The 26,438-nt window shown below is 43.5% G+C and overlaps 1 long non-coding RNA gene across 4 annotated transcripts; it reads left to right on the top strand.

Moving 5' to 3' along the window:
* Window positions 1-493: 493 nt before the first annotated feature.
* On the top strand, window positions 494-26,438 carry LOC119826365. 4 transcript variants are annotated; one of them, XR_005287408.1, is made up of 5 exons: window positions 494-619; window positions 1,236-1,320; window positions 12,733-13,070; window positions 14,820-14,946; window positions 15,481-16,782. It is a non-coding gene; the product is annotated as an uncharacterized LOC119826365 (long non-coding RNA). The 4 variants fall into 4 exon arrangements; XR_005287407.1 differs by lacking the exons at window positions 1,236-1,320; window positions 15,481-16,782 and adding an exon at window positions 22,758-26,438 and having other exon boundaries at window positions 516-619; XR_005287406.1 differs by lacking the exon at window positions 1,236-1,320 and having other exon boundaries at window positions 516-619.

The following is a 26,438-nucleotide window of genomic DNA, read 5'->3' as shown; positions in this document are numbered from 1 at the left end:
CGGGCTTGCTTCCCTGCAGGGAGGAATTCAGCTTTTCCTTACAGTTAAGCTGAATGAACAAAGGGCCCCAAAGAGGACAAGAGGTTCCAGCTCTGTGTGCTGCCTGCCTGAGGTTCACCCCATTTTAAAAACCACCTCTTCACCACCCTCTGCTCACTGCCATGGTTACCACAGCCCTGTCCTTGAGCGGCACTGGTTGTATAAAGGCAGCGGCGAACAAGGGCATTTTATGTGTTCTTTTAAATATCCAAAACACTGGGTTGGTATTTGGGAAGCAGAGAAACGGAAAGAAAAGGTCTGGCTGTTGCCTGTTTCCTTTGACTCCAGGACCCTGAATAAATCCTTTACCCTGGATGGCCTCTTCACCCCAAAGAGAGGATGAGGTTTACTGAGCCTCCAGAGTGGAACTGAGAACGTGTAGTCAGCAGCAGGGCGTCGGTCCCTAAATTAGTTGGCCTCTCCCAGCGCCTGCAGCTTTAGACCTTGCCCCCAGGCTATGCTCACCCCGCCTTCCTGCTGACTGCCTGTCCTTCACGCTCCAAGAGTCCCTCAGGCTTGACTCAAAACTCTCCACACCCACCCCACCACCGTTAACACTGCTAAGGAATTTAGCGATCAGGTAGGTAAGTGGCCCATCCAAGACTCTAGTCCCTGAACCTCCCCATTGCTGTGTGGGGACCCTAGACCTTTGGAACACCAGATACGAAAGCCATTTCTGAACTCTTGTCCTGCACCCTACTTCCTGTCCAACACTTCTTTCTCTTCTAGTTTATGGGCTCCAGTGACCATATTTGAGCAATTCTTTGACTCAGTTTGGCCCTCCAATCTCCCTTTTGCACTGCCCTTACACCCTTCCTACCCAGCTATGGCAGACACCATGCTTTGTATGCACGCGCCCCTCACCTGGTTCCTGGGACCTCCTGGCAAAAGCACAGTTCCTCTCCAACTTGCCATGCTGAACTAAAATAACAAGGCTACGCTGTCGCCACTCTAAATTTATGATCCCAAGTCTCTAGTGGGCGCTCAACACTGTCCTTCTGCATATCCCCCGGGGGCTTTCCTTTCCCACACTCTGAAATAACTAAATTGCACCTTCTGTCCTCAGACACCCTCTTTGTTCCACACTCTGAGCCAAAAGCCCTGCTGTTTACTTCACGGAGGAAATGAAGGCAACTGGACAAAAGGCTTCACCTTCTGCCTACTGCACCCTCTATGTTCTCGATCTTTCTGTTCAGGTGCTGCCTACACTTCTGTTCCTGGGATACCCATCCATACCTCACCGGCAGCACCAGGATGCCTCCCAGTTGTCTATTGCTATAGGTAGGATTTTATTTGAATGGCCCCATGGCTTCATGTGGTTGAAATTTAATCCCTATTGTGAGATGGGAAAAGAATAGGCCGGGATGGCTCAGTTGGTAACACATGAGAGTATCATTTAATCTGGGAGTCCCTGTTCAGTCTATGTTTACTGCACAAATAAGAAGAAAATAGTTTGAATTCCCAGAAGCCATGGAAATGCTTGGTGGGCAACCTGCTCATAATTTCTGACACCCACCTCAGGCCTATGCATGTACACATATGTGCCCCCCAACACACATGCACACGTGAAAAGAATGCTGTGGGATAATGCTCTTATACACTGTAAAGATTTGTCACTCATGTTGGTTTAATAAAATGCTGATTGGTCAGTAACCAGGCAATAATACGCTGATTGGTCAGTAACCAGGCAGGAAGTATAGGCAGGGTAATCAGACTAGGAGAATTCTGGGAAGAGGAAAGGGAGAGATGTTGTCACCAGCCAGACACAAAGGAAGTAAGATGAGAATGTCTCACTGATAAAAGGTACGAAACCACATGGCTAAACGTAGCCGAGAATTATGGGTTAATTTAAGTTGTAAGAGTTAGTAAATAATGAGCCTGAGCTAATAGATCAAACAGTTTATAATTAATATAGACCTGTGTGTTTCTTTGGGATTGAACAGCTACAGGACCAGGTGGGACAGAAACTTTGGTGTACAAAAGAAAGAAAAACTCTGACTACTATGGAGTCCCTTGTTGCTCATGCCACCCACTCCCAGGAGGAAATATAAGCAATGTCCCAGCAAAAAATAAAGGCCGAAGTTCACTCTGGGTAACCAATGATTATACTGGGTTTCCTTACAGAACACAGGTGAATGGATACCCACAGGGTTGTGGACTCTCCTCCCCTCCAATAGACCACCTCAGGGAAGCCTTTATCGACCAGTGACAAGCACTTCCCTGCAGCCTTATAAATTGAGCTTCCCTCCCTAAGTTTTGCCTGGCCTATATACTCATTCACTACCCTTGCATGTTATTAAGGCAGAGTTGCATACAAGAGACGGTAGTAGTGTAAGATTCTTATGTGAGGGTCTCCCAGTTCGCCCTACTTCTCTGTGTCAGGGTGTAATCAGTCCATAGAGCACACTGGGATAATCCTTTTGGCAGAGGAGTGTAGCTGAACTCCCCAAAAGGGCAGTTGCTTGGCTCTGAGGGTAGTCATTGTTAACATTCCCACAGGTGAATCCTGCTAGCTTTATCAGCAGGCAAGAGGCAGGTTCTAGCATCCTTGTCTCTTGCCAGCTGATGCTCTCTCTATGCCTTCAAGGCTGGCTTTACCCTCCCAGGCCCATATCTCTAGAACCCTGAGCCAAATGATACCTTTCTTTGTAAAGAAGTCTACCTTTTTTTGTTATAGTAATGAAAAAAACAGATTAAAAAAAAACAACTTTTACTGTTTTTATTATTGTTGTATATTTGTATATTGTGTATAGATGAGTGTGGGTTCATGAGAGCTTCTCTCTCTCTCTCTCTCTCTCTCTCTCTCTCTCTCTCTGTGTGTGTGTGTGTGTGTGTGTGTGTGTGTGTGTGATGACTTTCCCACGTAAGGTTTAGAGGCAAACACTTATAACAAAGCCATCCATTAATAGCTTTGGAACTTAGCCCCACCTCCTGCTCATCATCAGAATCATTCACATTTGTACAAAAATGTTTTTACTTAAACACATAGACTCTTAAAGCCAATAGAAAGTCCTTGTTCACCTACCAGTGGGCTACATAGGGAACTTATCCAAACTGTGTAGCTACTTGCTTACCATTCTTGACTTTTTATGCACAAAAATTATTATATCCTGGTTGACATACTTCAGTTCGTAAGAATGGTTAGCAGTAAGTAGAGCCATAGAAGTAAAAAAGCAAGTACACTTACGGCGTTCCCAGCACTGTGGACTATGATGGATTAGGTCTGTGTTCTTGCTTCTTGGCAGGTGTAGGGGTCTTTGTGCTGGGTTCTTAGGTCAGAATTGTATGTTGGTGCTTTTAACATGGCATCAGTGTGTGAAGGTCTGGGGGCCTGTCACATATTTTCCCGTCTCTATTCATGGGTATACAGACATGTACATGAGTGTTTTTCAAGGACTCCATGGTCTTCTGTAATCTTTGCTTACTGTTTTTGCCTGGCTACACACCCCCTGGATCGGTAGCAATCCTGCATGCTCCTCCTATTGTCTCTCCATTTAACGCCAGTCACACTTTCACCCCTATCCCTAGACCAGAACTGCTCTTGTCAAGGTCACAGGTGACTTTCATCCTGAAAAATCTCCAGGAGTTATTTCTCCCCACTGACTGCCTTATGTGCAGAAGACAAGGAGGAGGCAGTGAAGAATCACAAGGAGAACAGACTTCTAGAAGCCAGCTCAAAGAGAGGCCAGTTCTGCAGCTGTCTCCTCCAATGCCCTCCACTTGTTTCTCTTTTTTTAAAAGTTTGTTTATAAGAGAGTAGAGAGAGGGAGAGAGGTGGCTCTGCTGTTAAGAGCACTTGTTGCTCTTCCAGAGGACCCATGATTCCCAGCATCACATGGCAGTTCACAACAGTAAATCCAGTTCCAGGAGATCTGACATCCTCTTCTGACCTCTGGGGGCATCAGGTGCTATTCTAATGCACGGACATATGTGAAGGAAAACACCCACACACATAAAACAAAATTGAAACAAACAACAGAAAACAAAACCAAAAAAAGTCAGACATGCCTTTAATCCTAGCACTCAAGAGGCAGAAACAGGTGAATCTCTGAGTTTGAGGCCAGCCTGGTCTACATAGCAAGTTACAGGCCAGCCAGATCCTATCTCATAGATAGATGGATGGATGGATAGATAGATAGATAGATAGATAGATAGATAGATAGATAGATAGATAGATAGATAGATAAATGGATGGATGGATGGATGGATGGATGGATGGATGGATTAGTAAATATTATTGTATGAGTGTCATGGTATCTATGGAGATAAGAGTTCCCCCTTCTACTTTGTGACTTCCAGAGATCAAACTTTGTTTGTCAGGCTTGTGTGATAAATGTTTTTCTCTGCTCAGCCATTTCTCCAGCCTTCTAACCTCTTACAGCCGAGTGAATCCAGGGCTTTGGCCTCGTCTTTCCCACTCCATGGGTGACTTCATATGCCCTAAGATGTCATACCTTCTGTGCGGGGTTCCCTGTATTATTGTGGCTTGTATCAAAAACTGATGTGATAGATGTCCATTTAGAGAGTCTCCCTGTGTAGCTCTGGCTGGTGTAGAACTCACAGTCACCTTCCTGTCTCAGCCTCTGGAGAGCTGGGGTTACATGTGTGCACCATCATGCCTGGCTATTCCTCCTTTGTGCCTGACATAAACTTCTGTTAGTCAAATCCCTGATGTCTCCACAACCTGACCTATCCTATCACCTCTACTGTACCACCTTTACCTCTCACTACAGTCGCTGTCCTGGGCTCCCAGAAGGTCTCCTTGCTTCCACTTGGTCACAGTTTCTCTTTGCTTACAACTCCTACAGGCTCCTTCAAACACAACAGGTGACAAGACAGCCCTTTGTAAAGTCCTGCGTGTCCCACAGGGCACCTGCTGTAGTCTGCCCAGTGGGAACAAGCCCTACAGAGTAGGGCCTGGCTTAGCTTCTTGGGTTTCTGAGACTCTCTTCTACTCTGCTGTTTTTCCTCACTCCGGCCACTCTGCTCACCTTCCTTCCATGGGAGCCAACCAACTGCTCTCCTTCCTTAGAAACCTTCACAGGGGTGCATCCCATTATCCTGGAGCCCCATTCTAAGATCCTACATGGCTTCCCTCTCCCCAAGTGCCCCCCACAACTCCTCCTCATTCTTTTTGATATTTATTCATTCATTTGTTCATGCGTTTATTATTTGTTTGGTTGAGACAGGGTCTCAGGTTGACCTCACATTCTTTCTATGACCTCATGATTTCCCTGCCTCCACACCTCTCAAATGCTGTGATTATAGACAGGCAAACAGTACCCAGCTTTCCTTCACTCTCCAGGCCTCTGCTCCAATGGCCCCTCTGAGAGAAAACCACACTGGTCAACTTTGCAAACCCTGCTGCTTCCTATTGCCCCTGGCTCTATTTTACATTTTCCTTTCCAAAGAAAACATTCGCTATCTTTTTTTTCCTCCTTGGCTTTGTTTTCTCATTTCATATTAATTGTTAATTCTGGGTCTCTCTCTTGCTGGAATACAAGCTATTTTGTTCATTGATGTATTCTTCATCCCTACAACAATGCCTGAAGATAATACAATCCCAGCGAACGTTGCCAAAGCCAAACACAGAGGACAAAGCCCTGTAGCATTTGAACTCTTATATTTCCCAGACACTGATAAAATATGCATTTTGTGATTTGGACACTCCATGTCTATTGGTGAGGAAATTAAGGTACAAAGCCAAGGTCACAAAGTGCAAAGCTAGGATTTGCTCTCAAGACTGCATCCAGAGCTTGTGTTTTTGAGTACTCCCTTATCCTGCCGCTGCCTCTGAGTAAGGCAGAGAACTGTAAACCAGTTCTTCCTGCTGCTGCTGTAGTCAGCTGCTGAAGCACACAATGGCGTTTCCAGATGTCATCTGTATGTGTGAAGGGGGAGCAGGGAGTGTCACGTGGGCCATTTCTCCTACTCTGAAGAAAGAGTGAGGATACAGCTGCGTGCTCGTCTTGGCTGGAGGGTTTGCTACCTCATGATGCTGAGCAGATTTGCGCAAAGGCGTCCTTGTGTAGTGGGAAAAGCTCCCGGCCCAGAGGGCCCACAAACATAGCATGATCACAGCAAGATGTCTCTTCACATTCCTGCTCCACTACTCCATCAACTTCACCTGGTCCCTCTCCCTCCCTCTCTTTCCACCCTGCCATTACAGTATCATTTTTCTTCTGGGCCAGTTCCTCACATTGTGGAAAATTCCAATCATGGACAGTGGTATAATCTGCCTTCTTGTTCACGCTCGTCACCATGAAGAGGAAGACACTCGTGGCTTACGCAAGTCTTTCCTTTGATCTGATTGGGCTAACTTAAGTTACTTCTACCGACCTACCCTTATGGCCAGGGGATACTTGAAGATAGTTTTGCATTTAGAGATTCAGCAGCACTTTCTAAAAGGTTTTGGAAAATGTATAAAAAAAAGTTAATGAGTAGCAATGTTGCAAGCCTTTCATTGACTGGGAATTGCATAGCAAGAGAAGAAGACACATTGACTGTAATGCTTGAGACGGTTTTGCTGACCCCTTTGAGAAGTACTGCAAAGTAGGACACACTGACTCATGCCTGTTGCCCCAGTAAATGGGAGGCAGAGGCAGGAGGATTGCCAATTCAAGACCAGCTTGGGCTGCTGCCCAAGACCCTGTCGAGGAAGGGAGGGAGGGAGGAAGGAAGGGAGGAGAAAGAAATGGGGAGAGAGAGAGGAGAGGGGAGGAAAAGTGGGTAGGACCCAAGGACTCATTAGATTATACTTTTTGGATTTAGAAGTGGATTTCTTTGCTTTGTTGACAATGAGATGTGTGGGATTTGGGATATTAGGAAGGAAGGATGAAACAGGAGTACTTTTCTGTTTGACCTATTGTCCCATCCCCACAGCTTCCCTCTTCTTACTATGAGATAGCTCTTACCAAGTCGAGCAGGCTGGCTTGGACTCTGCTATGTAGCCTGTACAGACCTTGGATTCTCAAGCCTCCTGCCTTCAACCTTCTGAGTAGCTAAGGTCACAGGCTCACCTACCAGGCCCTGGTCCTTTTCAGTTTTAATGATTTAATTCTCTTTGCCTATAGTTTTAAAGGTTGATTTATTGTTGTTGTGTGTATACACCGTGGGCACATTTTGGAAGTCAAAGGCCACTTGGTGGAGTTGGTTCTCTCCTTCCACCTTTATGTGGGTCCCAGGGATGCTAAGATCAGCAGGCAAGTGTCTTTATCCACTGAGCCATCTTGCTGGCCTCCTTTCTGAGTCAGGGTCTCCTTATAGAGCTATGGTGACCTCAGACTTGTGGCAGTCCTCCTACTTTAGCCCACCTAGTACTGGCTTAAGGTGTTTGCACCAGGCCCTGCTTCTTTTCAGTCATTTTTGCTTTTGTTTTTTTGAGATAGGGTTTCTCTGTGTAGCCCTGGCTGTCCTGAAACTCACTCTGTAGACCAGGCTAGCATCTAACTCAGAGATCTGCTTGTCTCTGCCTTCCAAGTGCTGGAACTAAAAGTGTAAACCACCGTATCCGGCCTTTCCAGTCTTAATATGAGAAATTCTATGCGTTGGAAGTTACTGTGTGTTCTTTCTGGAGAGATGCAATACACTGAGTGAACAGGCTCTAAGGTCGAGTCAGTTGGTCCTTATCAGTTGGGTTCTATCACTCATTATTTTCTTGAAGTTGGGAAAATTACATTCTTTTAGAATTTCATGGATTTGGAAGGGATTGTTTGTTTTTTGAGGTAGAGCCTCATGAAACCCAGGCTAGTCTAGAACTGGCTATACCTAAATGCTGGGATTCCTGACATATACCACCACACTGGTCTTGTTTGTGTATGTTTTTTTTTTTTTTTTGACAACCTCACTGTGTAGACCAGGCTGGCCTTGTATTCTTGGCAGTTTTCTGTCTCAGAGAGACTGGGTTTACAGACATGAGCTGCTATACATTACCTCTAAGAAGAGGTAAAAATAGTACCTTTACACAGAATTGCTGCAGGTACAACATGCTATAAATGACATGGAATTCAGCAGAGGGCATGATGCTGAACAAGTACCACATTGTGTTTGCCATAGAAACGAACCTGGAGACGGGTAGCTTCTGTGCAGACGATCCCAGGGAAGAAGAACCAGGGTTTGGGAACACAGGTGAGGTCTCTTCTATAGGAGAGCCTTTTGCAATCACCCATTCCAAGAATGGGAAACAGAGGGATTTATCCATCAGACAACATGTTCACTGGCAAAAGTCTCTTCCAGGAAGATCAAGCAAGCCTTCCATTTCTGGGTGCCTCAACTTTGAAGAAGGCTCTGGGACAGAGAGTATTCAGGAATCTGCCTGAAATTTGCACTCTGCAGAAATGTTCCGTGCAGTTGAGGTTAGAGGTGGGTCCATGAATATGTGAGGAAAAGCACAGGAAGCGCCTGTTGAGTGTTAGCCGTTGTTATTAGATTAAATGACTCACCCCAGTACACCTCACCTTTCCTGAGTAAGAGGCACACCTGGGGAGCTTGTTAAAATGAACATTTTGGTTCAATAGGTTTGGGGTGGGCCAGAGTGCTACATTTTAATGAGCTCCCGTGTGGGGCTAATGCTAATCGCAAGATTTTATTTAATTGATGCTCATTTATCGAGCCCCTCCTCTCTCTGAATTATTGTGTTAGAGACTGTGGCATTTTGTTTGGTAGGGTGAATATCAGTCTCCCCAAAATATCCACGATCGAATCCTCAGCCTTTTGAATACGTGACCTTACATTGCAAAAGGAAGCTTTCAGATGTGGCTCAGTTGAGGACCCTGAGATAGGACATTTCTCTTGGATTAACGGAGTAGGCATGACAGGCTCACAAGCTTTTATGAAAGGAGAGGGAGAAAGGAGACTGGAGTGGTGGTACCACACCTAGCTCTGAAGATGGAGGACAGCGACACAGGCAGCTCCCAGAAGTCTGAAAGTTAAGTTTTCCTCATGAACCTCTGAAGGAATAAAGCCCTGCGGACAGATTTTAGATTTTGGATATATTTTTTGATTTTTTTTTTTAATCCACTAAAGCTGCATTGTCCCAGCAGTCCCAGAAACTAATACAAAATGGGGCCTGGATAGATCAGATGAAGAAGCCATAATAATGTATGACTCCCTAATATTAGTCGCTTCAATAAAAAAAATTGTTAATTGTTCAGAATACATTGAAAACAAAGACCGGCTGAGGTGTCTGTCCATTCAGGTCCCAGGTCGATGGCAGAGCCACCATCTGGAACACTGCAAGCAGAACTTCCTCTCACATCTCATATGTCGCCATCCCACCCTTAAGGGGGATAGAAAGCATGATTCACCCACATGCGCAGAAGGCAGAGAGCTGGAAATAGTGGCTGGCCCTCTATCTAGGATAGCTGAGTAAGCTCCTGGTGTATGCATCTAGATATAAGAACAAAATAAACTATACACTCTGGATAAGATGTAAACATACCTCGCTATGTCCTACATGTCTGTAATCTCAGCACTAAGGAGGGTGAGGCAGGAAGATTACTAGCTTGAAGTCAGCCTCAACCAAAACAAAACAACCTATATGGTTCTATAAAACAGAACTCTAGCCGGGCCGTGGTGGCGCACGCCTTTAATCCCAGCACTCGGGAGGCAGAGGCAGGCGGATCTCTGTGAGTTCGAGACCAGCCTGGTCTACAAGAGCTAGCTCCAGGACAGGCTCTAAAGCTGCAGAGAAACCCTGTCTCAAAAAACCAAAAAAAAAAAAAAAAAAAAAAAAAAAAAAAAAAAAAAAAAAAAAAAAAAAACCAAAACCAGAACTCTAGATGAAATAGAAGAACAAAGACAGCTACTTGGGCCTCTAGAGGACAGAGGAGCAGGCAGTAGAAAGTGGCTGATCTTTGGAAGAAGGGAATCACAGCAGTAGAGAGAAAAGAGGGCGTTGACTAAAGGCGCACACCTTCACTTGTAAATCCAGTTAAGTTCTGATAGCTAAGGTGGTAACAGGTGTGTTAATTCATTTGATTGGTGTAGTCATTGCTGTCATGTTGTATATATGATCTTAATTTGTTAATCAAATATTTAAAAATTTAGGGATCCATGGAATAGCTTGGTGTAGCATGTAAGTCTTTGGATTTGATCCCTAATGTCACATTTAAAAAAAATTAAATTAAAAAGAGAACTTCTCACTTACAGCAGCTTTGAGAGTAATGGTAAATTCCTATGATGATTAGTTATTTGTCTATTTGATGCAAATTGGGGTCATCTGGGAAAAAGGAACCTCACTTGGAAAGAATGCTTCCATCCGATTGTCTCGTGAGGAAGTCCATGGGGGGTACTTTCTTGTTTAATGGCTGACATAGGAGGGCTCAGCCCCCTACGGGCAGTGACTCCACTGGACAGATGGTCCTGTGCTGTATAAGAAAGTAGCCTGAAGGAGGATCAGATTGGGAAGCAACATTTCTCCATGGTCTCGGCTTCAGTTCCCCACTCAAGGTTCCTGCCTTGAGTTCCTGCTCTGACTTTCCTCAGTGACAGACAGTGACCTGGGAGTTGTAATAAGCAAAAAGCCTCTTCCTCTTCAAGTTGCTTTTGGTCATAGCATTTATTAGAGCAACAGAAAGCAAATGAGGACAGTACCAATCTATTATATGTATAAATGGAAAGAAAGAATCTACTGAGGATGAGTGGATAGGAAATTTAAAGTGGTTAAAATGTGAATAGGATGTGTGTATGTGTGTCTGTGTGTGCGCGTGTGCGTGCACATAATCTTGTCTTTCTTTCCCTTCCTTCCTTTCTTTCCTCCCTCCCCCTCCCTCCCTCCTTCCTTCCTTCCTTCCTTCCTTCCTTTCTTTTTTCCTTCCTTTTTTGAGACAGGGTTTTACTCTATAGTTTAGGCAAACCATGAACTCACAGAAATCCTCCTGCATCTGCCTCCCAGGTGCTGGGATTATAGATCCAAGGCACCACACCTGTCCTTATTGTCTTAAGAGTCAGAAGACAAAGTCTGGGCACCCTTAGCTGATAAAAATCTAAGGAAGAAATTCCAAAAGAGTGAGAGCTAGAGAGGAAGAACTAGGCTATAGTGAATGCATTACTTACAATGCCCAGAATAGATTTTAAACTCAGCATGTAGAGAAAGGGAGAATCACAGCCTACTACCAGAAAAGGCAGTCATGGATAGAGGGTGACCATATGGTGGAAACTGGAGCTAGAACTTCTAAAGCAGCTATTATATGCATAAATGGGAAAAAAAAGAATCCACTCAGAATGAGTGCATAGGAAACGTCAGTAGAGAAACAAAAACTCAAATGGAAGTTCTGGAATATGAAGACTTACATGAAGGGCCTAGAGATGTAGATCAGTGATAGAGAGTACTTTCAGAGCAGGCACAGGGCTCTGGGTTCAGTCTCTTGCACCATACAGATAGAAAGAAGGAAAGGAAAGGAGAAGGGGAAGAGGGAGAGAGGAGCAAAGCAGTCACTGTAAGGGTTAACTGTAAATTAACACTTTCTGTCCTAACCACCTAGTCACAAATAAACACACAGAAGCTTATATTAATTACAAATGCTCAGCCAATAGCTCAGGCTTACAACTAGCTAACTCTTACACTTAAATTAACCCATATTTCTATCTATACTTTGTCATGTGACTCATGACTTGTTATTCCATTTTCTATATTGTCCTGCTTGTTTGGTGACTGACTGGCATCTCTCCTTACTCTCCTGACTCCACCCTTCTTCCTGCCAGCATTCTCTGCATCAGGCTGTCTCACCCAATCTCTTCTTGCCCTGCTATTTTCTTATTAACAATGAGCATAATCTACAGCAGTTAACAGCAGACGTGGATAATTAACAGAGAGTCAATAAACTTGATGATAGATCAGTTGAAATTATCTCTTCTCTGGAGATACAAAGAGAAAAAACTGTTGCAAGAAAAACTAAAGAAAGCAAGCCTTTGGGACTTGGTGGGTGACATTAGAAAACCTCAAACACGTGCTATGTAGTATTAGAAAGAGAGGGAGTGAAACAGGAGGTGCATTTGAAGACATGCACCTAAGCCTTGTTACCTACTGTCAGCTGCAGGTAAGAAATATTAACACAGTACAATGGGATTCTATTTATATCTTTCTATCACACCTATTTTTATTGATTTGTTGGGGGACATGCATATTGTGGCGCTTCTGCGGCAGTCACCTTGCAGGAGTCACTTCTCTCCTTTTGCCATGTGGGTCTGATAGAACTCAGGTCATCAGATTTGGCAGCCAGTGCCCTTACCCACTGAACCCCCTTGCCATACCTCTGTATTAGTTTTCACACGGAGTCTCGCCGTGTACCCTAAGGTGGCCTCACACTCATGGTCCTCCTGCCTTGGCCTTCCACATACCTGGATGACAAGTATGTAGCACCACACCTGACTCCCCACAAAGATATTTTGAGAGTAGCAGGAGAGGGAAAGAGAGAGTGAGAACCAAACCCATACTTAGCTAGGCAAGCTCTCCATCACTAAGCTACATCCGCAGCCCATTAATAGTCTATTTTATTATTAGCTACTATTAAGTAAGCACTCTGTCTCTCAGCTCCATCCCTAGCCTTTAGTTGTTGCTGTTAATCTCTTATTTTGCTGAACTTATGAATTAATCTTTATCATTGATATATATATATATATATATATATATATATATATGTAACATACTGTATCTGTATTATATGTCTGACTTGCTGTTATCTGTGGTTTCAGGCATCTCCTGGGAATCTTGGAACACATCCCTTGAAGATAAGGGAGGAACAGAATAGTAAGACATACGTTGACAGATGTAAAAACCTCAGTGCAACTTAAGCAGGATTAATACAAAGAAAATAATAAGTAGGCATATCACAGCCCAGCTCTGGCAATGCAAAGATAAAGGAAGACTTTTTAAAGCTGTCAGAGGAGTAGTCATGCGGTAACTACAGGAACAGAATCCGAGAAGCACAGATTTCCCATCAGAGGCAACAATGGCATCTTACAGGACCGAAAGAGAAACTTCCTGCCAGCCAGATTTCCGTGTCTACTGGAAATACTCATCAGGGGTGAAGGTAAAATTAAATACTTTCCCGTTAAAGGAAAATGAGAATCTGCTACCAGCTGACCCATAGAAGACATTTCTGAGGGTGAAAAAAGTGAGGTCTGATGTATAATGGGGGAGAGTTCTTGTTTCATTTGGCTTTTAGTTTGTTTCTTTCTCTCCCCCCACCCTGCTCCCTTGTTTGTTTATTTTTTTCCATGGTGGGATCTCACTGTCTAGCCCAGGCTGGCCAGGAACTTACCGTATAGCTCAGGCTGGCCTAGAATTTGTGGCAGTCTCCCATTATAATCTTAAAAGGGCTGGGATTGCAGGCACAAGCCATCGGGATCTTTCAGAAAGAGTGTAGGGCCTTGTCAGTGATAAATATGCGGGTAAATTCAGACCATTTTAAAAATATTTTATTTAAAATACACACTAGGAGGCCTGTCATGGTGGCATGTCTTTAATCCCACTGGAGAGGCAGAGGCAGGAGGATCTCTGAGTTTAGGGCCAGTCTGGTCTACAGAGCAAGTTCCAAGACTGCCAGGGCTACACAGGGAAACTCTGTCTCGAAAAACAAACAAACAAACATGTTAACACATAGTAAGTATTTAAATCCAAAATTATAGTCATATGGTGGTGGTGAACACCTTTAATCCCAGCACTTGGGAGGCAGAGGCACGTGTATCTCTGTGAGTTTAAGGCCAGCTTGGTCTACTACAGAGTGAGTTCCAGGACAGCTAGGCCTGTTACACAGAGGATCCCTGTCTTGAAAAACCAAAAATAAATAAATGAAATAAACCAAAATAAAAATTATAGCCTTATAGGGCTTGTAATAATATAAATTCACTATATGTAGCAATGGTAGCACAGGGTAAGATAAATTCATATCGTTACAAGTTTTCTAAGTAGTATAATTTAAAATGCGAGTAGATAGATATATTTGAGGGACAAATAACTGTAATAGTCTATCTCCCCAACGATGTCACGGTATGGGGAGGGAAGATGTTTTCAGATCATCACAGCACACCTCTTTCTCCTTGGAAAGTTTTTTCCTGGAAATTTTTTATCAGTACTGGACATGAAGATGAGAAAAGGCCAACAACAGGAGTGAGGCTTCAAGAGCAGACCGCGCCACTCACATTTAATGTACACAACAGTCACTGGGCTTGCCTTCTGAGAGTGGAAGGTGTGAGGCCCAGGCCTCCATAGATTCAATGAGTCCATAATCTTAGCACAACCCCCAGCAGCCTGGCCCTAGGTTCAGAGCCAGGGAAAGAAACACACCCTTTTCTGAAAACGGGACCAGAGCCTGGGGAAGAGACATTTTGTCCCCAAACCTAGAGGCAGAGAAGAGTCCCCGGACCCTGAAACCAAGACCAGAAGAACGCACTAAGACCCTAGATTCAGGGCATATCAAAGATACTCACCCTGGTCCAAATATTAGAGTCAAAAAGGTAAAAAGAACCAAAGAAAGAAACAGAGTTTGGCCCCAGAATCAGAGCCATCGCTGCCCCGACACAAAACCAGCCAATCCCGGAGGAGGGAAAAATGACCAATCACGGAGCCCCTACAGGTTTAGCATTCCCCTCAGGCAGTTACTGGTAGCTGGGAATTCTCCTCAGGCCTGGAAATCCCCTTACATCATAGGGACAGCCAATCCCAAGCCTGGAAGTCTGGAATTCCCCTCCCCCACTCGGGAGCAGCCAATCATAAGCCCAGAGGCTTGGAATTCCCTAAGCCTCTTCCTCTGTATAAACCCCCTCTTTTCTCTGCTCAGGGTCTGTTCTGTGTTGTTCCTGCTGCTGCAGTGGATGCTACGGCTGATTCAGACAGACAGAGGAGCAGCTTCTGACTGACGGAGGGACCCGAATTAACTTGAAATAAGGACTCTGCTTTTGCATCGGGTAAGGCCCCATGGTGATGTTTTGGAGATCCGGATTTTGGGCGTAACAGTGGGGACGATGAATAATACCAAGAAGGGCCTTGTATTGGTCCATACAAAGTGTCATAGTTTGGGTCTTTTAAAAGGAATTTACATAAATTACACTAGTCCTCTTCCTTCCTTCCTTCCTTCCTTCCTTCCTTCCTTCCTTCCTTCCTTCCTTCCTTCTTTCTTTCTTTCCTTCGTTTTTTGTTTGTTTTTCGAGACAGGGTTTCTCTATAGCTTTGTGTCCTGGGACTAGCTCTTATAGACCAGGCTGGCCTCGAACTCACAGAGATCCACCTGCCTCTGTCTCCCAAGTGCTGAGACTGAAAGTGTGCCCCACCACCGCCCGGCTACATTAGTTCTTGAGACTGGGAAGTAGATGACCGAAGTGTGTGTGGGTAGGTCCAGTACCACCGCCCGGCTACATTAGTTCTTGAGACTGGGAAGTAGATGACCGAAGTGTGTGTGGGTAGGTCCAGTATCGAGTAAGGGTCCACATCTTTGCTTCCAGGTTGGACCTCAGATGTTGTGTTCTCACACAGCTGAAGGAATGGAAGAGCAAAACAATACAGAGTCTACTTCCTCCTTCCCTCAAGCCCTCTGTAAGTGCCCTAATCCACGAGGGTGCAGCCTTCAGATGGGGACTTTCCAAAAGTCTCATCTCTTAATATCATCACATTTATACTATGTGTGATCTTTGGGGACGCGTAGTTCACAGACTCACAGGAGAAAATTGCTGTGGAATAAGATGAAGGATTGACTAAGGCAGACAGAGCTAGGAAGCCAGAAGTAAATTGCAAGGTAATTATAAAAATCTTGATTAAAGATACAAAAGCCATGCTGGTCAGTGGTGGCGCACGCCTTTAATCACAACACTCAGGAGGCAGAGGCAGGTGGACCTCTGTGAGTTCCAGGACAGTCAGGAATACACAGAGAAACCCTGTCTGGAAAAAGCAAAATCAAACTAAACAAACAAAAGCAAAAGCTAGAAAAGCTTGACCAGGACCTGGGCAGTGGGGCAGGGATGAGGACACGGTAGGAAGATGGTCAGGAGGCAGCTCTAAGAGGGTTCAGGAAAGGTTAGACTGCTGAGAGACAAAGCTGAGGCTCCTGACTCTTGGGCGCTGGTATCAACTAAGACAAAGGACTGGTGACTGAAGAAATGGAAGATAGAGGCATAAAGGAGAGAACTGATAGAAAGTACAGAGGGAATGAAATTCAAGGGCTTGAGAAGGAGAAGGAAGGTCACCTTGTTTTCTAGAGCCGTAAGAGGAAGCTGAGCCTGGCTAGAAACAGGAGAAGTCGGGAGATGGGGACGATTAAAAAAAGAAAAGTCTTGGACTTCACTACTGGTGGTGTTTGTTTTCTCTATTAAACAGGAGGAGGGAGTTGGTGTGTGTGTGTGTGTGTGTGCGTGTGTGTGTGTGTGTGTGTGTCTGTCTGTCAGAGGCACCATGACAGGAGCAAGAGTTCGCAGCACCACCTGACTGACATGTGTTCAGGATCTGGCATATTCTGTCCTTTGAAACAGTGAGTTGGCTCTCTGTGATCCATGGGGGACTGGTTCCAGAACCCTCTGCTAAAACCAAAGCCTAGATATGCAAGTGTCTTACATGAAGTGGTATAGTATTTGTGTACCACCTTTGCACATCATTTTAAATTACCTATAGATTACTTATAATACCATATACCTTATAAATCTGTGCAAGTAGTCATTGAACTGTGTTGTTTAAAGAATTAATAACAGAAATGTGTGTTTATATTTAGTACACACACAGCCCCCAACATATACCTTCTTTTTTGTATGTTTGCTTTGTGGTTTGAATTTTTTTTTGTTGTTTGTTTGTTTGTCTTTGGTTTTTTTTATTATTTAGTTTTTGCTTTTTCCATATAGAGTCTCTCTATGTAGCTCTTTCTCTCCTGGAAGTCACTCTGTGGACCAGAATGGCCTTGAACCCATGGAGATCTGCCTGCCTCTGCCTCTGCCTCCCAAATACTGGAATTAAAGGCATGCACCATTACCATCCAGCCATATATCTTCTTCTTGATCCAAAGTCAGAACCCATAAATAAAGAGGACTGTGTCATCAAGTAAGAGGATTGTTTAGCTGCTGCAGCTGTCTCCCTGAGAAAGAAAGCTTTATTTTGTGTATTCTGTCATGCACACTTGGAGGTATGAGTGTGTGTGTATATGTGTGTGTGTGTATGGCACAATTGTGGTGTGGGCGGGTCTATGCCACTATAGGTGATGCCACTCCTGGGCAGGCAGTCCTGGGTTGTATAAGAAAGTAGCATGAGCAAGTCAGGGAAAGCAAGCCAGCAAGTGCCATTCCTGCATGGTTCCTGCTTCTGTCCCTGCTTGAGTTCCAGCCTGACTTCCCTCAATAATGGACATGCAAGTTAAGTAAACCCTTTCCACTCCAAGCTGGTCATGGTCTTTGCCACAGCAATAGAAAACAAACTAGAACACTGTTTGCAAAAGAAAGCTTTCCTATTCTTTAATCAACACCCAAAATCATGGGGTCATAATGATGTTATCATGCAAGCTTTGTTTTTGCTGCACCTCCCTCCTGTACCTCTCCCACGTGCTCGTGCCCTCCCATGTTTGTGCCCCTTCCAGTAGTGCTTTTCTCCCCTTCCTGTTCCATGTATTCTACTGCTTTCCTCATTCCTTCCTTAAAACCGTTTCCCCTTGTGTTCACCTTTAATCCTGCTCGAGATATTGGTTATATATCTAAGCCAATGTATATATCCTCCCCAATTGTATACAAACTATTACTATTATAAAGACACTCCATCTTACCTTTCTAACAATAATAAATCTTGAAGGTTACTACTTGAAGGTCAAGTACATATTACATATTGATCTTCAGTATATAGTTTGCCCAGGTTTAAGGGCTACCATAGAATCCCAATAGAAATGTGCATTATTTTATTTAACAAATTCTCTTTTGCTTAGCATTTTAAGCTATGTCAAATCTCTTGGAATTTCGGAGACTATTATATTATAACAAACAACCCTTCACACTGGGGCAATATACCTGTGACACAAGAGTTCTAGAAACCCAATGCTGAGTTAAAGGGGACACACATTGGTATTGTTTTGAGACAAACTCTATGTAAGCCAAGTTGGCTTCAAATCCTAGCAATCCTCCTGCCTCAACCTCCAGACTGCTGGGATTGCTGGCATACCATGCCCAGATCACATTTGTAATTTTAGTAAATGTTAAATTGCTGTCCTTAGGATTTGTGTCAGTTCATGTTGATTTTATCTTTTAGGATTCTTTTTTCCTTTTATGTGTGTCTGACTTGTTCAGACTAATGTGTTTCCTGCGGTGTTTTCAGACATGCATATACATACTTTGATCACAGTGTCCACCATTACCCTGCTTAGCCCCTCTCCTTCTAGGTATGTTTCCTCTTCAGTGAAACATGCAAAAAAAAAAAAAAAACTTTATTTGAGCTGGATGGTGACAGGCGGCAGATCTCTGTGAGTTCGAGGCCAGCCGCCTGGTCTACAGGGTGAGTTCTGGGACAGTCAGGGCTACACAGAGAAACCCTGTCTTGAAAACAAACAACCAACCTGTGTTTGGTTCTTTTGCTAGTCTTGTTGATAAAAAGATGATGTTACTGAGGTTTTAATCCACATCTTTTCACTATGGAGAGGTTGAGGAATATGTTTGAGAGCTCTTCTTATTCTTCTAATCTCTTTTTCTTTCCCATTTCCCTCAGATTATATAGACTTTTCCTCCCCGGAGTCTTTCTCTATCAGCATAATAACCCTTTGTCTGTGACAGTAATCACAAATATATTTTTTTTCCAACTTATTTGCCTTTTAACATTGGTTTTTGAATTCTAGTTACCCAGAAGTTTTAAGATCTTTGTTACACGGGCTGGCGAGATGGTTCAGTGCTTGAGAGCACTTGTTGCTCTTGTAGAGGATCCAGGTTTGGTTCCTACCACCCACATGCAGTTTACAACCATCTGTAACTCAGTTCTATGGGATCTGACACCGCATTCTGACCTCTTTAGGCAACAGGCACACATGTGGTGCACAGACAGACAGACATACATACATGCAGGCAAAATACCCATACACAAACAAAAATCCAAAAAGGTCTTATACATTTTTTGTTATAATATTTGTATTCACTAGTCTTATTATACGCCTAGATGTTATTTCATACTTAGAATACCTTTCATGTTCCAATGGAAGCTGTTGCACGACGTTCCTCGGTCCTCTGGCTTCATGGATTTATTAAAAACATCTTTCTGGTATAATGCATGAGGTGTGTACCTTACTTATTTTTCTTCAGTTAATCTCTGATTGTTCTTGTGTTTGATTTTACTTCCTTTATACATTCACACCCACGTCATCCCTGGGTAAGAACATCTCTTCCTTCCTGATCTCTGCCTTTTATTTAGTTTTTTTCTTTCCTTGTTGACTTTGCTACAACTCTAGTAAAATGCTGACTAGTATAGAGGCAGTGGGCATTGTAGCTTGTTTTCCACCTGTCTTTCAGTAGCCAGGTAAATGACTGACTGCCTGTCTGGTTTTTCCTATTATTTATTTATTTATTTATTTATTTATTTTTTATTTATTTTGTATACATGTTTGTTCATGTGTACATGTGAGGGTCAAAGGACAGCTTTCAGGAGTCTGTTATTTCCTTACACTAGCTAGTGAGTACCAGGGATCTACCTCAGGTCATCTGGCTTAGTAGCAAGCACCTTTACTGGCTGAACGATCTCCCTGATCCAGGCTATATGTTTTCAAGAATGTTATCCACAATGTTTGCTTTTTTTTTTTCTTTTTGCCAACCTGAACCATTCTTCAGAATATGTGTTGCCTAGGAAACCATAAATAGTAAGTATGAACTTAGCTGTCGTTTTTTGTAGATGCCCTTTATCAATCATATTGAAAAAGTTCTCTCCTATTATTACCTTGTTGAGAGGGTTTGTCATGGATTTTGACAAATGCTTTTCCCATACTGGTGGAAATCATCTTGCTTGACCTTTATCCTTTTAATGTGATATTTGTTTGTTTGATTGATTTCTTTTTGAAATAAAGTCTTGCTGTGTGGCTTAGGTTGGCCTGGAACTCACTATTTGGTCAAGTTGTCCTTCAGGTCAACAGCCTCTTACTTTGGCCTCCTGAGTGCCGGAATCATAGGTGTGTATCACTGCATTCAGAGCTTTTATGTTTTTTCTTTTTGGGAGTTTTTTGAGATAGGATTTTTCTGTGAAGCCCTGTCTGTCCAAGACTTGCTCTGTAGACCAGACTGGCCTTGAACTCAAAAATTTACTTGCCTCTGTCTCCTAAGTGTTAGAACTAAAGGGATGTGCCACTATACCCAGCAGTGTTTGTTTGTTTTTAACTATTTAATTTGTTTGGAGAAGAAAGCCCAGCTATCATTGCCAAGACCTTCGAGGTTTAAGGATTTATCTAACTGAGACAACAGATGTAGGCAGAGGGCCCGCTTGTTTGTCCTGGCCGCCCGGCTATCTTAGACCCGAAATAATCACACAGAAACTGTATTAATTAAATCACTGTTTGGCCCATTAGCTCTAGCTTCTTATTTGCTAACTCTTACATATAATTTAACTCATTTCTATTAATTCCCATTTCACCACATGGCAGTGGCTTACCGACAAAGTTTCAGTACATCTATCTCTGGCAGTGGTTCCATGGCATCTCTCTCTGACCCTGTCTTCCTCCTCCCATGCTATAGGCCAAGCCAGTTCTTTATTCATCAACCAATAAAAGCAACACATAGAAGGATCACCCACACCAAACAGAGAATGAAGAAACAATGGGCAAACATAGAAAAGGTGGGATCAAGTAGACTGTGGGCTCTGATAGAGATACACCAGCAGCAGCATGGAGACAGCCGGTTTATTGTGTACAGCATGAACAAGGAGGATGCAGGCTTGTTAATCTCTATAGGAGGTCTCTGTAGGGCAGCATTCCCAGGTTGCCATCATCCAGGAGGAGAAAGCTGTGGCTAACAGTTTCTGCATAGACTTGTTTTAGCTAAAGGTTCATAAATGTCCATACCGAGACCAGAGGAAGGCGTTTCCATTCCTCTGAGCCTGACCTGGGGAAGGCTTTGCTGTTCTTGGAGATATGAGGCATTAGGTTTCTTGACATGGTTGTGTTCATGTCAACTACACACATCACTTAGGACTTCATCTGTCCTTTTAATGTATTTATTGAGTCTATTTACCAACTCTTTGTTAATTAATTTTATATTTTGTTCATAAGAGATATTGATCTATAATTTTCTTCTCCCGTCCTTACCACATATTGACTTGAAAGACCACATAATTCATATACTAAATTCTCATTTCTGGATTTTATGTTACAATTTGTCTCATTGGCATCTGTCTTCCCTGGGATCTCTCAGCAGCTGCACTGTTAGATATTAGGAATTACACTGTTTACTGCCTCTGCTATTTCAGCAAGGCACAGGATACAAAATGCAGTATCAATTTTGTTATGCCTTTTCCTACTCCATGGTCATACCCATAGGAAGCGTCCTTCCAAGTTGAATATTTGGGTCAGTGGGGAAACATAATTTTAAGGACCTAGCCATTTTATCAGCCAATGTCTCATCAGGAAATTAGAAATGGTACTAATTGTTTTAACCAGGGGACTTAATTTAAGGAATAATTGCTATTGTTAGAAGAGCTGAAGAAGCAAAATGAGAAGGTAAAGTAAGCCTGAGGGCAGTGACTTCAGGAAATTACTATTAACCCTACGACTATAGGAAAAAGGGAGGAGTTGGTTTTACTAGAGCCCTTAAAGCACTCATTGCTGTCCCTGATGAAGGCAGTGTCTGCTGCTGGAACCAGTGGCAGTGCACACTCCATGGTGGCACACTGCATAAGAACCTTACTATCAACAATGGGTTGCACATATGCCAGGGTCCCCAAAATTATAATGAAGATGAAAAGGCCTTTATGCTTGGTGCCTCTCCAAGCATAAGAACATCATCACAAGACAAGGAATTTCTTCTTGTGGTGATTCTGATGTAAGCACACATACTGTGTCCAGTGCTATAAAAGAAGAGCATGCACCATTATTCATACCATGGACCGCTTGATCGTGATAGCAAATAAAGAAGCTGGTGGTTTTATGTATTCACTACACAGTAGTCTAGTCTTTATTTTAGAGTGGGCTTTTGTTATAAAAGAATGTTTGATGTTGGGCTGGAGAGAGGGCCCAGCAGTTAAGAGCATTTGCCTTTCTTACAGGGGACCTGGGTTTTCCTCCCAGCACCACATGGCAGCTACAACCATCTGTAACTCCAGTTCTAGGGGATCTGATGCCCTCTTCAGTGCACAGATATACATGCAGGCCAAACATTCATATACATAAATTAATTTTGAAAAAAAATGTTTACTATAGCTGGCTGTGGTAGTAGGTGCTTGTATTAATCCCGGGATTCTAGAGGTGGCAGAAACATCAAGAGTTTAATGTAGTTGGATACACGGTCTACTTGGGTCAAAAGTCTTCTCACCCTAGAGCAGGCACTGGTGCCACACCAAAGAAATGATTCCACTCAAGTCCTTTTTGGTAAACCCCAGCAGCAGTGAAAATCCCAGCCTAACATGAATGATGGCTCCCTATAGCTGCACCATGAGGGTGCCCCTGCAGTTAACCTTCCATGGTCCACTTACTCGGGTACAGATGGGGAATTACTTATGCTGGGAGGGAGGCTCAGAAGGCCATGGGACAAATATCAAGTGAGGGTGGATGACCCTTTCCAATCTCTCCTTCTTTTAGGGAATATGAGCAGCCTGCCCTTTTGCTCTTGGGGGCAGGGGGAAGTCATGACTGCTGTGACCACACCATTGGGCTCACAATATAATGTCCTGCAAGGCAGGGATCCATGAGGGAACCGTCTTAACCAAATGGAAAATTATTTACTGTAAACCAGTTGGATGCAGCAACAGCTTCATACACCTTGAGTCTACTGTCTTCTGGTTATGTCACCTCTTCTGCTGGATTTAATCTAGGACTTCGTTCATGACAGCCTTAGGAACAATAGGCTGTACCATATATGTGTCCCACATGGTCTAGGTTTGTAATATGCTATACTGTCTAGGTTTGTGTAAGAAAGTTGCATGATGTTTACGCAAAGGTAATATCAGCTAAAGAGACCTGAGAACATGTCTCCCTTGTAAAACTACAGCAGTCTGCTTAGAATCTCTGCAGGATGCTGGAACCAGAGCCATCGGCTGCTGCAGCTGTTGAATCTGTGAAAAGATGATCTTCCCTGTTGTGGGAAGCTTCAGAGACAGCTGCAGCAGTAGAGAAATAAAATGTTTTCTTCCTTTCTGCCCTCAAGTCAGCTCTGTCAGGGTCTCCTACCCAGTGAGCATAGCCAGAAGCAAACAGCAGAGGAGTTTGCCGGGTCCAGCTTCCCAAGACGCAGAGAGAACTGCCGGCTCCGTGGGCATTTGACTTGTGCAGTCGCCCAGGGCCAGTCACCCAGGGCCCCACCCTTAAAGGAACCCTATGCTTGCTTTAATGCTCCCTTGTCACTGCCTTGAGATTTTAATTTAAAAACAGAGTCTCACATTTTTATTTTGCACTCACCCTGCAAATTATGTGGCTGGTCTCATAGACCGGAGCATGGAGGGGCATGAATGAAGCAGACAGCCAAGAGAAAAATGCCAGAGCTGCCGTGTGCCAAATTGCTATCCTCAAAGTTTATAACAACTTGAATGTCTCAGAAATGTAGGGAGTTGCCTGGGAAACCATAAATGGATTTTGGTGCTGATAGACAAGTTTCTAAGATTTTTTTTCCCACACACTGTGTGTACTGGTTCCAAAAGCAGCGATGGAGAAGTCAACCAGCTGGCTTTTGGGTCTTCAACCTAGAGGGTCAGGTTATAAGGCTTTCATGTGTCATTCTCCAGTCTCCTGTAGGAAGAGACCTGACAGGGAGCCCACTGGTTCTCAAGAAATCTATACACCATTGCCTCCCTTTATGGTAGTATTTAAGTCTGACATATTTATCTGTTAGTGTCTCTGCTGGCACGTTGGTGTAGAGATGGCAGTGGCCCAGTCACTCACGAGCACTTGGAGTCTGTGAGGGTCAGCAGATACTAGTTTCAGCATACCTTCTGGAAGAAGATGGTTCTTGATTGGTCCCAAATTCCCCAGCAACAGCAAGGGAAGGGAAGAGGCAAAGGGATTTCAAAAAAAGTCTTGGTTGAGTGGGTAAGCTATTACATGAACCAAAGCACAGTCACCTCATAGAGGGGAGTGGAGAGGTAACCAGGAGAAGAGGTAGATGAATTCCTAAAGGAACCCCAAACTGCTGCTTTAGCCCTTGACGAACCAAGAAAAGCTCACTTTGAGATAGGGAGCTTTCCATTACACCTGCCGGTCAACTAAAATGTGCTTCTGGACATCTTTGAATTAAATCACAGAGCCTATAGGTAGTTTTCTGTAACTCCCTGTAAAAGATGAGATTGATTTTTTTTTTAAATCCTTGCTATCTGCCAGTGTGTATCTGGCTATAGTCAGATATGCTAGCTTTGGCTCCCAAAGATAGAACAGTGGAAGGAATGGAAACAACACTGACCTTCTGAGACCTACAGCCTGAAGAGAGAAGAAAGCAACCAGTGGCGCTAAGGCAAGATTAGCACTGGGCAGGAGCGTTGAAGGGTGTTTGAAGAAAACATAGCACGTCATCAAAGCGTCAGGGAGCGCCTGGGAATGCGGCTGAGCAGCACTAAACCAAGCAAGAAGGCGGCCATTGAAGGAAAAGGGAACAACTAGTACACAGTTCACAGTACACAGAGGTGACAGCTCACTTTGGATGTAGGAACCGAAGGAAATAGAATGTGGAGAGGCAGCAGTGGAGCTCGGGAGGCTGAGATGGCAGGGGCATCTGTCAATTTCTTACCACATGCAAACCCTAGATTGATTTCTATTACAGCAAGGAATAAAGGGAAAAGGAAAAGCCGAACTCATTCAAGATAGCGCTTGAATACCCATGACCTTTACCTAAGGGCAATGACAAATGATTCAGGTCTTCAGTCTCAGGAAAGAGACGTGAGGTACGAGTCATCATTAGTGCTGCGATCCTGGTACTCAGGAAGCTGAGACAAGAAGACTGGGAATTGCAAGCCAGACTGGAGCATATCTCAAAAAATGTAGTGAGAGGGGTTTTTAGACAAGCATAAAGAATCGCCTTTTGAATAAGTTCAGTTTGTGGTCTCCGTGGGCTGATCAAGTGGAGTTGTCTAGTAGATGGATGTTAATTATTAGTCACTAACTGAGAACCTTAAATTACTTCAGGGGAGCTTAGCAAGCGAGTTTCTTTGCAAATCTTAAAGGAGTCAAGCACAAATTCTTTTGTTTTGCTGCAGGAGAAACCAGGCAAAGTCTAAACCATCAAATTCCTACACCCTTTTAAAATCCATGACTCCTCCCAGCTGCAGGGAAGGTCCCTTGGGACTCTAGCATGGGTTTCATGGCTTTCCTATTGTCTGCTTCCCCAGTTTAAAAATTAGCGTAGATTAGGTTATGAGCCCAAGGCAGAATCTGAGCTGAATTCATCTTTAGGTTCCCAGTGCTTCATAAGATTCCCTGAACACAATAGACTCATCTTTGCTGAGTGATTCTAATTTGTGTCTTAAAATTCATCTGCTGAGTCTAAAGGAAATTAAAACAATTATATATTTTAAAGATAGCCAGTAGTTTTTGTATAACAATGAAAACAGATTTAATTTGTAATTTATTTTTTTATTTTTATTTTATTTTTTTAGACAGAGTCTTAATATGTAGCCTGGCTGATCTGGGTCTTGATATATAGCTTGGACTGCCTCTACTTCTCAAGTGTTAGGCATGCTAGGCTGCTAGGCTTTGAAAACAAATTTAAATAACAACTCGAAAGTTAAAGGCAGCTCTCTTTTTATTTCGAAATGTAAACTGCGACATTAAAAATTTGTTCTTTTTCTCCTTCTCAGTTTTTTTAACCTTTTGGTGACTTTTACACTCACACTGAACTAAAAATAAAGCAGAGCAGAGAAAAATACCTCTGGGTCAACATAAAAGCTAAACATGTGAGTGCTTTGAAATGCAGGGGGCTGGGGCTGGGGCTCAGTGGCTGAGGACTTACTTAGCATAGACAGGTCCAGTCTGCACTACTACAAAAGGAGCAGATAAATAAACCATAATCTCACTACTCAGGGATTGTGCCTTACATTTAGAAAATAAAACAAAATCAAAACAAACAAACAAACCAGACCGGAGGTAGGGGGAGGAAGGAGGAGGACAGGGGCAGGGAGACAAAGAAATAGTAATATCTGGAGACGGCGCATGTTGCTTGGAAAACGAATGGGACACCAGGCTAGGCCTAGGGATGTGTGTCTGGAGTCCCAGCTACTTCACAGGCTGATGAGAGATGTCTTGAGCCAAGGGGCTGAAAGCCATCCTGTGTGACAAAGT

Source organism: Arvicola amphibius, chromosome 1, assembly GCF_903992535.2.
Source record: "Arvicola amphibius chromosome 1, mArvAmp1.2, whole genome shotgun sequence".
NCBI lineage: Eukaryota > Metazoa > Chordata > Mammalia > Rodentia > Cricetidae > Arvicola > Arvicola amphibius.
The sequence above is the reverse complement of the archived record's forward strand: the minus strand, read 5'-3'. Positions and strand labels throughout refer to the sequence as shown.